We start from the raw sequence: 12,725 nt of genomic DNA on the forward strand, positions 1-12,725 counted from the left end.
TGCCTTTTTTTCCTATCCTCCTCATTCTTCAACTCTTTTAATGTGTTCTTCTTCTACAGAAGTGCTATTTGGTTCTTTTTTAAGGGTTCAATCTTCTTGTTAAAGTACTCATTTTTTTCATTTATTTTGTTTCTAATTTCTTGGAATTGTCAGTCAATTTTTTTTTTTTGTATCTCATTGAGTTTTTTCAGAAGTGCAATCTTGAATTCTCTGTCATTTAAATTGCACATTTTTATGTCTTTAAGCTTATTTTCTGGAGATTTTCACTTTCTTTCTGACCGGTCTTGTCACCTTGGTTGTTTTTGACATTTGATGGACTATTTCTCCATCCATTAATAGGAGTGTATTTTTCTAAAAGAAAATTCATTATGTAGTAATCTCTCTTTAGGTTGTTGATAAGAAGGGGATTTTCTTTTGATTTCCAGTAGGTGGCGTACAAGCCTCTTGGGTGTCTGCTTTGAGGCTAAAAATGCTCCTTTCTCTCTGGTAGGCTGTATACTTTCTCTATGATTGGGTTAGCTTTGTCCCAGGGCTTCACCCCCATGAAAGGGTGCAAAGGGAAATGTGGGTCTGGGACTCTGAAGAGGCCCCAAAGTCCCTTTACTGACCCAACAGTCAGATGCAATGTTCCACTGCTTCCTTTCCACTCAGCTCGACTAGGTGAAGGTGAAGTTAATTAGGAGAGGCCTTGGTATATGTGGCTGCTTCCCATCCCATAGAGTTGTACCCCAAGTTTCAGCTATCCTGCTTCAATATCACCATGCCTGTCTCTGGTACTGGCTGTAGTGTGTGTTTCAGTATTGGTTGTGCAAATTCCCCTCGGGCTCCGTCGTGCCAAGTCTGGGAGTATATGGGGTGGAGGAAAGATGCGCTTTGGGTTGGTGGGAGGTGGTTACTGCTAGGCTCTGTGTCTCAGCCTCCTTCTCAACAGTGGCTGCTAAGACGCAGCTGTCACCCTTCCTCACTCAGTTCCCATTCTGCTCTCTGACCTGATCCTTGGGCTCTGCTGCGTGTAACATGCTTATCACTCTGGCAGCATTGTTGGGAGAAAAATGGCTGTGAAATCTCCCCTCCTCCTCCTCCTACAGAGAACTCCAGCTGCATATAGAATTTCCTTTCTTTCTTTCAATCTACCTGCTAGACTTACACAATTCCAACCTTCCAATGCTCTGATGCACAGATCTCTCAGACACGATTGTGTGTAGGATGGGTGTTATTTGTCGAGTTGTAGATGTTCAGCTTATTGTTATTTCAAGGGGAGAGATCCGGAGAGATCTCTCATGCTGCCATGTTTCTGATGTCATTCTTAATTTACCCATTATTTATATTGCTCTTTCCGATGGTGTTAGACTGTTCTTGTAGTCTTTTCATTTTTTTTTTCATTCAAGTCTCTCTTTTTTTCCATCTGTGCCATTTTCAGATTTCTGTCTTCAAAATCACGAATTCTTTCTTCTATCTGGTCAGCTCTATTTCCTAAACTCGCTATTTTATTCTTAATCTCTCTCTCTCTCTCTCTCTCTCTCTCTCTCTCTTCTCTCTCTCTCTCTCTCTCTCTCTCTCAATTTCTTCATCGCCCGAAGTTCTATTTGGCTCATTTTAAAAGTTTTATTCTCTTTGATAATGTTGTTCTGTTTTCACTGATTTTGTTTCTGAGTTCAATAATCTGCCTATCAGAATTTTAATGAAACTCCTTCATTTTTTTTTCTGAAATGCAGCCTTGAATTCTGTCAATTAAATAGCCTATTTCTAAACCTTTAATTTTATTTTATGGATTTTTTTTTTTATTTTCTTTCTGAGCTATCTTGTCACCCTAGTTGTTCATGGTATTTGATGGATTATTTCTTTGCCTAGGCATCTATGGAAATGTACTTTGCTTAAAAAATAATAATAATAATATTGAGAGTGACCTCTCTTTAGCAGGTTGATAAGATGTTTTTCTTTGATTTTTGTTTTGTTTTGTTTTGTTTTTCAGTAGGTGTCACACAAGCTTCCTGTACTCCCCAGGCCTCTTGGACCTCTTTTGTGTAGTCAAAAATAAATAAATAAATAAATAAGCCCTTTAGATCCTGGGGAGGTGTGTGTCTTCTCTGTGACTGAGTCACCTGAGTCCCACGGCTCTACTCTTGTGGGTGAATGTGATGGGAAATGCAGCTCTGAGCTTTTAAATAGCCCCTAAAGTTCCAATGCTGCTCCAGTGGCTAGATACAGTGTTGTACTGCCTGAAGTGCCCCAGTGCCTCTGTCCAGTCAACCTGTATGGGTGGGAGTGTTATGAGTTGGGAGATGCCCCTGGGTTGCCTACGGAATTTTTACTTCCAGTAATGCTGACTGCCAAGCTTTAGCCACCTGGCCTCCAGATCTCCACTCTCATTACTGGGACCGGCCATCATTTTCATCTTCTCAATTGTTGCAGACTTTCTGCTCTGCAGCCCAACACTCACTACTGCAGTTTCCCTCAGGGCCTGCTGCTAGCTCTGGGAGTGGGGGAGGTGACCAGGCTCCATGACCCAGCCTTCTGTCTGACAATGGCAGTTGATAGAATACAGCTGTCGCCCCTCTGTATTCTGTCTTCGCTCTGATCAATGGGTTCCACCTGCATAGTATGTGCGGATCACTCAGGCAGAAATGCTCAGCGCTACAGAGTGCACACCACAACTGGATTCCACCCCTATCTCCAAGTTCCACAGGGAGATCCAGGCTGCATCTGTGGCACCCGTCTCTGCTCCTCTCCTTTTCTTCATCCTTTGCTTGCCCAATATGCTCACTTTCAGATGTTCTGATCTGGAGATCTCTCAGATGTGTTTGTGTGTTAGGCGGGGTATTTTTTTGTTGGATTGTAGCTGTTCAGGTTTTTGTAATTTCAGGGAAAGAAATCAAGGGAACCCCTTTCAGTGCCATTCTTCTGACATCACTTCTCTGTCTCTTTTTTAATCACATTTTTATTGGGTTGTATGAGGACTTGATAAATTTTAGATATTAACCCTTTGTCCAATACATCATTTGGAGATATTTTCTTCCATACCACATATTGTCTTTTTATTTTAATTGTTTCTTCTACAGTGCTTTTAGTTTGATGTTTTGCCACTTAATTTTGTTGTTGTTGTTGCTTGTGCTTTTGGTGTCATAACCAAAAAACCATTGCCAAGACTAATGTCAAGTAGCTACTTCGCTATACTTTCTTCTAGGAGTTTTACTATAATCAAGTCTTATATTTAAGTGTTTAATCCATTAATTTTTGTGACTGATGTATGATAGGGGTCCAATTTCACTGTTCTGCATGTGATTCTCCAGTTTTCTGAATACCATTTGTTGAAGAGACTATTCTTTTCCCATTGGCTTGGCTCTCTTGTAAAATATTAGTTGGCTGTATATGCAGGGGTTTAAATCTGTATTCTCTATTTTATTTTATTGCTTTATGCACCTATTTTTATTTCATTATTTAATGTAATTACTATAGCTTTGTAAAATAATTTAAAATCAGGAAATGTGTGATTCAGTTTTCTTCTTTATTTTCATGTTTGCTTTGCCTACTTGGGGTCTTTTTTGGTTCCATACAAATTTTAGGATTGTTTTTTGTTTGTTGCTGCAAAAAAAAATTTCCGCTGGAATTTTGATAAAGATTGTGTTGACTCTGTAAATAGCTTTGGGTAGTTTGGGCATTTTAATGATGTTAACTCCTTCAGTTCATGTTCAGCCTATGTCTTTCCATTTGTCTTGTGTTCTTGAATTTCTTTCAACATACAGTTTTCATCATACAGATCTTTCACTTCTTAGATATTTCATTGTTTTAGATGTTGTGAATAGGATAGCTTTCTTTAATTCTTTTTCAGATAGTTCATTGTGAATGTATAGAAATGCAACTAATTTCTGTGTATTGATTTTATGTCTTGCAGCTTTACTGAATTCATTTATTAAATCCAACGGGTTGTTTTTTTTTTTAGAAGAGTCTTTGGGATTTTTAATTTATAAGATTGTATTATCCACAAATAAAAACAATTTCACTTCTTCCTTTCTGCTTTGGATTCCATCAATTTCTTTGTCTTGCCTGATTGCTCTAGAAAGGATTTTCATTAATGTCGAACAAGAGTAGTGAGAGTGGACATCTTGGTATTGTTCCACCACATATTAGAAAGATTTCAAATTTTCTCCATTGAGTATAATGTAAGCCTTGGGTTTATTGTACATGGTCTTTGTTATTGAGAAGTATGTTTCTTCTGTATCTGATTTGTTAAAGCATGCATCACAAAGGGATATTATATTTTTTCAAATCCCTTTTTTCATCTATTTAGATGATCACATTACTTTTATCATTTATTCTATTAATGTGCTGTATTATATTTATTGATTTGCATATGTCAAAACATCCTTGCATCCCAGGGATAAATCCCACTTGATCATGGTGCATAATCCTTCTAATTAGTTTCTAAATTTAGTTTGCTAATATTTTGTTGAGAATTTTTGCATCCCTGTTCACCAGGGATATTGGTCTATAGATTTATTTTCTTGTGAATTTTTATCTGGCTTTGATATCAGGGTAATGTTGGCCTCAGAATGAGTTTGGAATGTTTACTTCTGTACATTTTTTTTGGAATAAGTTGTGAAGGATTGATGTTATTTCTTTAAAAGTTTGGTAAAATTTGCCAATGAAACCATGTGGTCCTGGGGTTTTCTGTTTTGGAATATTTTGTATTACTAATTCAAATTCTTTACACATTATTGATCTGTTCAGACTTTCTATTTCTTCCTGGTTCTGTTTTGGTAGGTTATATGATTCTATGAAATTATCCATTTCTCCTAAATTATCTAATTTGTTGGCATATAATTGTTTATAGTAGTCTCTTATGATTCTATGTATTTTTGTAGTGTCAGCTATAATTTCTCCTCTTTCATTTTAAATTTTATATAATTGATCCTATCTTTTTGTCTTAGTTTTTCTTAGTCTTGATAAAACTGTGCCACTTTTATTTTTAACCAGCTCTTAGTTTCCTTGAGCTTTTTTTACTATTGTTTTCTGGTTTCTATTTCATTTATTTTGATCTGACTTTTAGTATGTCCTTCCTTCTGCTAACTTTGGGCTCAATTTGTTTCTATTTTTCTAGTTCATTAAGATGTAAAACGAGGTTTTTGTTTGAGTCTTTCTAATTTATTTATGTATTTATTGCTATAATCTTTGCTCTCAGAACTACTTTTGCAGGGTCCCATAAGTTTTAATACGTTGTGTTTTCATTTTAATTTTTTTTCTCAACATATTCTTTGATTTCCCGTTTGGTCCATTGGTTGTCAGGAGTATTTTCTAAATTTCCACATACTTGTATATTTTCCAGATTTCCTCACACTGTCGATTTTTAGTTTCATATTTTTTTGTGATTGGAAAGAATATTCTTGGTATGATTTCAATCTTCTTAAATTTGCTAAGAATTGTTCTGAATCCTCGCATACACTCTATTCTTGAGGACGTTTTCAATACAAATAATGCGAATTCTGCTGCTGTTGGATGGGCATGTTATATAGATGAATATTAGGTTTATGTATAGTTCAGGTCCATTGTTTCCATGTTAATTTTCTGTCTTGATGATCTATCCATTGCTGGCATTGGGATATTGAAGTTTACTACTACTACTACTACTACTACTACTACTACTACTACTACCACCACCACCACCATTTTTTAAATATATGCATTCATCTCTACAAAGTTAGCTCTCAGAACTACTTTGCAGCATTCCACAGGTTTTGATATGTCGTTTTTATTTTTATTTATTTTAAGGTAATTTTTATTTTCCTTTTGATTTCTTCTTTGACTGGTTGATTGTTCAAAAGTGTTTAGTTTTTGCATATTTGTAAATTTTCTAGCTTTCCTCTTGTTGATTTCTTGTTTCATACCATTATAGTCAGAAAAGAATATAATTTCAGTCTTCTTAAATTTGCTAAGACTTGTTTTGTGTCCTATCAGATGATCTATCCCAGAAAATGTTCCATGTGCACTTGAAAAGAATGTGTGTTCTGCTGCAGTTGGATGAAAATTTCTTATATATCTTGTAAGTCCACTGGACTAAGTTATGGTCCAATTCTAACATTTGTTGATATTGTGTCTGGATAATGTATCCATTGTTGAAAGTGGGGTATTGAAGTCCTCTACTATTATTGTATTGTTATCTATTCCCTCATTAATAACTGGTAGTATTTGCTTAAGATACTTAGATGCTTCTATGTTTGGTGCATATAGTGATTGTTTTATCTTCCTTGCTCCTTTTATTATCATATAATGATCTTATTTGTCTCTTGTTATCATTTTGGCTTAAGTCTATTTTGTCTGATATGAGTATAGTTCCCTCCCATTTTCTGTTTGTTTTCATTTGCATGTAATACCTTTTCCATCTCTTCACTTTGACTTTATGTATGTCTTTAATGTAGACAGCACATAGTGAGGTCTTATTTTTTAACCATCCAACCGCTCTGTAACTTTTGATTGGCAAATTCAATTCATTTACATTGATATTTATTATTCATATGTAAGGACTTACTAATGTCATCTTATTAATTGCTTTCTTTTTGTTGTTGTTTGTTTTCCATTGGGGTATACATAAAACATCTTACAGAAAAATAGTTCATTTTAGTCTGATAGCAACTTATCTTCAATTGCTTGTAAAGGCTCCATCCACCCTTTTAGTTCTGCCTTTTACATTATTGATATCAAAATTTCCCACTTCGTGTTGTGTATTTGTTAACAATTTATAATAACCATGATTATTTTTAGTACTCATGTCCTTTAACTTTTATACTATAGTTGAGTTTTTAACACACCATCCTAGCGTAGAGTAACAGTTTTGTAAGTCTGACTGTATATTTTTCATTTTGACCTGCGCGTTGTGTATCTTCATATGTTTTCATGTTGCTGATTAGTGTCTTTTAATTTCAGCTGGACAATTCCTTTCCCCATTTTGTTCAAAGCAAGTACAGTCATGGTAAACTCCTGCAGATTTTGATTGGGAATATCTTCATTTCTCCTTCATATCTGAAGGATAACTATGATGGATAAAGGATTCTTGTCTGACAATTTTTATCTTTCAACATTTTGAATATGTAATTCCACCTTTTCCTGGACTGTAGAATTTCAACTGTATGATCTAGTGATTGCCTAATGGAGGATACTTTATATGTTACATTTTTTTTCCCTGCCCGTCTTTAACATTATTTCCTTAAAACACACACACACATACACACACACGCGACTGGGCAAAATGGCATAGATGATGGAAGCTTTGCTCAATCCTTCTTGAGACCACATCAAAGTAGAGGTGGAAACACAGAGCAAAAGCAAGCAGATTTGCCTTGGGAGTCTAGATGAACAGAAGCACTACAACTAGGGAGAGAAATAAGAAATCCCCCTGCAATGGTTGGAGGTAGGACTGGTAGAAGACACGAGGCTGCCTGGTCTCTAGTGGCTGAGTGGGCCAGAGGCTGTGGCAGCAGGAACCAGTAGCTACATATGCCTCTTAAAGAGGCTATGTCCGCAACTGGACTTTCATGGCTATGGATTCGCATGTTCTGAGCACCAGTGTCCGATAAGCTGCTCGGGGGACACCAGAGACTTACAGGAGGATACTGAGTTATTGAAGTAAGGGCCAGAGGTGAGACTTTCTCCTGGGAAGAAGTGCTGACGGTACCCATTGCTCTTCTGTTGAGCCCTTCCTCCTCCCAGTGTGCGGACACAGGTGCCACCATAGCTGAAACATCATCAAACTGGATAACAGAGGTTTCTTCACCCAAAGGATTCCCTGAAACTCTGCCTCCCCCAACTCATGACTCCACCCAAGCCACATTCAGTTGTGTCCTCCACGAGTCCTGTGCCACTTGCTGAGCAGTCTCAAGATTTACACTGGCAGCAGCTGATTTCAGTTTCTGATGTGGCTTCTCAAGGCAACTATAAACAGCATCTGTGGATTGCTTGCTGAATCTTAACAGGTGTCCCCAAAGGGACACAGGCTGGGGCTAGACTTGACCTGCAGCTGAACTCCTCTCAGGACTGTGCCTCTGGACACCTACTACACAAATTCACACTAATAATACCGGGAGACTTAAGAGTTTTGATTAGTACATAGAAACAGGCACATAAAGGCAGCCAAAATGGGAAGACAAAGAAGCAGAAACCATATAAGAGAACAGAACAGAGATCCAGGAATAATGGAGTCAAGCATCTAACAGAAGCAGAGTTCAAAACACTGGTTATAAAGATGCTCAATGAACTTAGGCGAAGTATAGATGAATTCCGTGAGAACTTCAAGAAAGAGATAAAAAAAAAAAACATAAAAATTGAAATGGAAATTACAAAAGGGAACCAGTCAGAAATGAAGAATACATTATCTGAGATGAAGAATATATTGGAGGAAATTAACAGAGTGGATGAAGAAGAGAATCTAACCACTGATACAGAGGATGGGGAAGCCAAGTTCACCCAATCAGAACGACAAGAAAAAAGAAACCAAGAATATAATAATAATTTAAGGAGTCTTTGGGACAAAATTAAGTATAAATCATTCATTTAATAAGGATTCATGAAGGAAGAGAAGGAAAAAATGAAGTGGAAAAGCTATTTGAAAAATAATGATGGAAAACTTTCCTAAACTTATGAAGAAAATAAACATACAACCCCGAAAAGAGTAGAGAGTCCCAAGAAAGAGGAACCCAAAGAGGCCCACGCCAAGACTCATCATAATTAAAATGCCAAAGGTTAAATACAAAGAGAAAATCTTAAAAGCAGCAAGAGAAAAGCAGTTAGTTACCTACAAGGAAGCACCCATTAAACTGGCCACTGATTTCTCAAAAGCAACTATGCAGGACAGAAGGGTTTAGCACAAAATATTCAACATGATGAAAATCCAGGATCTAAAACCAACAATACTTCAGACAGAAATAAGCTAAAGGAATTCATCAACAGCAAGCTAATATTACAGGGATTGTTGGAGGGACTTCTTTAAGAAGAAAAAAACATGTTTCAAAAACATGAATAAAGAATGGTAATAACTACATATCCATTGGCAAGTACTTCAAATAGAAAAGAATTAAGTGTTCCAACCAAAAGATAGGGAAGGTGAATGGATAAGAAGACAAGACCCCTTCATATGCTGCCTAGAAGAGACTCATTTCAGATTAAAAGACACACACCAACTAAAAGGAAGAAGATGGAAAAAAATAGTGCCTTGATGGACCTAAATGGTATTTTACTGAATGAAGTCAGTTAGAGAAAGACAAAGACCACATGATTTCACGTACATGTGGAATCTAAAGAACAAAATCAACAACAAAAACAGAACCAAACTCATAGATACAGAGAATATTTTGAAGGTTACTGGATGGGAGGTGTTATTGGAGGGGTCAGTGAAAAAAGGCAAAGTGATTAAGAAGTACAAATGATAGATACAAAATAGTCATGGGAACATAATGTGTAGCATAAGGAAAATAGTCAATAGTGTTGTAAAAAATATGTAAAGGAGAAGAGACTTACCTGATTTAGTGGCATGACCATTTGTGACTTATATAGATCTCTAATCACTATGCCAGACAACTGAAACTAATATATTATTGTATGCCAACTATAATTGAAAAAAAAACCCTCATTGAATTGTACAATGTAAATATGAGCAACCAATTGTCTATCATACTTCAATAAAGCTGAAGTAAATGTGAAAAAATGCCCCACAAACTTATTCTATTATAGTTCTAGAGTTCAAAAGCCTAAACTGAATCAACAAAGCTTCAGTCCTTCTGATGGCTCTAAGAGAGAATTTGTTTCCTTGCTTTTTCTAGCTTTTAGAAGCCTCCTGCATTCCTTGGCTGAAGCTCCCTTTTTCTGTCTTCAAAGCCAGCAGTATAACATCTTCAACTCTCCATCTAGCTCTTCTCTCTCTCTTCTCTCCTCTCTTTCATTCTTCTCTCTCTCCTCCACCTCCTGCTTCCATTGTCAAATCTTCTGTGACTGATCTTTCTGCCTTGTGATTACACTGAGCCCATCTGGATAATACAGGACAATATCCCCATCTCGAGAGTGTTAACTTAATCACATCTGCAAAGTGCCTTTTGCTACCTAAGGTACCATGATCACAGGGTTTAGGGATTAGAACATGGATATCTTAGGGAGCCATCAATCTGCCAAACACAGTACTTGTGCTCATTGTCTCCTTATGTGAACCTGAGTAACATTATTTCTTTATACTTATTTTTAAATTTAGAGGAAACATTGTTTAATAACATTATATAATTTTCAGGTGTACAACATTATAATTTGATAGCTGTATACTCTATTGTATTATCACCACCAAAAGTATAGTTTCCCTCTTTTATCATATATTTTTTCCCTTTTTACTCAATTCACTCTTCTCTACCCCTTCTCCTCTGGTAACCACTGTTCTGCTTTTAATAGCTATGAGTTTCTTTGCTTTGTTAGTTTTTGTTACTTTTTTGCTTTTTATTCCACATGAGTGGAACATACATTCTTTGTCCTTTTGCAACTGACTTTTTCACTTAGCACAATACTCTCAAGATCCATCCATATTGTTGCAAAAGGCTTAATTTTCTAGACCAGTGTTTCCTAATCATTGTTGATGGTGATAAGAGTCAATTGTAACGTCTGGTAGAGCTTTTCTTGGTCTCCCTACTCACCTGCCAAGATATTTTGATTCATCAAATCTTAGGCTCAGGAATTTATATTTTAGCAAACACTCCAGGTAAATTTATTATCAGGAAAGTTAAGGAAATAATGACTCTAGCCTCACACAGTTGCCACTTGTAAGTCAGTGATTCTCGGTGTGGGGTCCCAGGAAGAGAAGCATCAGTCTCCTGTGAGAACTTGTTAAAAATATAAATCTTTTGACCTCTCTTTAGACCTACTGAATCATAATCTCTGTTGATGAGCCCTAGCAATCTATATTTTAACAAGTTCTCCAGGTGATTCTAATATGTGCTAAACTTTGAGAACTACCGTATTAAAGAAAGTCCAATTCTAGCCAACAATAAACACTGATTGTTTAATCCCAGAACAACTTCCAGGGACAAGAAATGCAATAAGATGAAGCACCCTGGTAAAGTTCTTTATCTCTCAGAAAGTGTATTCTCTTAAGATGTCTCCAGGGAGACCCTCTTAAAGAACAAAAAGAGGCTGACTGACCAGAGGGTTCATTTTACTGCTAGGGCAGAGTCCTTGTCTAACAATTTACAGTATATTCTTTGAACCAGAAACTACTATATATATATTTTTTACTTTCTTCTTTTTTAAAATGGTAGTTTTTTTTTTCCTGGTTATTTCTCCACAATTGTATATTGGGTATGTTGTGGCGAAGGGTAGTTTATAATTTAACTGCAGGTGACGAGACTACTAGGGTGATGGATCTGAAGATGGCTGCATGTCTACTAGAGATCTTAATGCTAAATGCAGTAACTGGCTAAGAATTTAGATTTTTCTCCTTTGGAGAAATCAACTCAATACATGTATGTGTGGACCTCTTTGTAAGTGGTTATGTGGGAAGAAAGGTGTCCATGGATGCTTACTACCCAAAGGAAGAAACTATACTAGATATTTATGATTGGTTTATGACATTTACTCTTTATGCCCTTGACTTTACTAGGAATCCATTTCGTTCCACAGAGTAATATCCTAGGATTCAATGCCAATCAGTGCATTTCATCCTGGACACTTCAGTGATTGGTTCAGGTATGTGACCTAAGCCAGTTTAGAATGCATCACAGGACATAGGTTATTTATCTTTTTAAACTGGAACTGCAATAGCCTGGAACTGCTGGTCCAATTTTGCTACCATGAGGAAAGGCAAATTGAGAGGAGGGAAAATCCTAAAGAATCACACACTGAGCCTGAGCCTCAATCAAACTGTGCCTGAAACACATCTAACCTCTGGATTATTTTAGTTACATGTATCTGTGATGCTTGATCACTGTTTAAACTGGTTTAAAATGGGTTCCTTGTTACATGCAGAAAAGCAGTCTGCTGGAAAAGTCAAATAAAAACTGTCATAAATTTGTGTATGACAGATATGAGTGGAAGCTGGAATAAAAAGGGAATATCGTTCCTCTCATTTTTAGTTACTGATTATATTACCTTAACTTTTCCCACAACTTCAATTTATAGTTGTTTCTCCTTTTAACTTACCTCAATAAAAATAAACTGGCCTCTCTCAAGGAGTTTCTTCCACGAAACCAATCATTATACATTCTATTAGTCAGAAATTTTTGCCTGACAGAAATGATGGCTTTGCAAGGATATGTGAGTTTCCATTGAACTAGGTTTGGGTTTGAAAGTTTGAATTAGTCACACTTCCTTCATTTCCAGATTCTAAACCAACTAAAAATATACACAGGAATCAAAGAGATATTAAATATTAGCTTTAATGTATTAAGTGAAAAAAATAAAATTCAGAACAGCATGGATAGTGTGCCACCATTTGTATGAAAAAAAAAAAAACTGATACACACATATATAATATGCTTATAAATACATGGGTTATCTCTGGAAAGATACATAGTAACTGGTAACTGTGGTTACCTTTGGAAAGTGGAACCGAGAGACTGAGGTCATGGTTGGAAAAAGAAAAGGAGACCGAACTTTTATTGTATACTTTTTTGTACTGTTTGATTTTTACCAGAGGCATGTTTCCCACCCCCCCCCAAAAAAAACGACTTATATATTAAAATTTTTAAAAGAATAAAAATAGAAAC

This window comes from Pteropus alecto, unplaced genomic scaffold, assembly GCF_000325575.1.
Source record: "Pteropus alecto unplaced genomic scaffold, ASM32557v1 scaffold344, whole genome shotgun sequence".
Classification (NCBI taxonomy): Eukaryota; Metazoa; Chordata; class Mammalia; order Chiroptera; family Pteropodidae; genus Pteropus; species Pteropus alecto.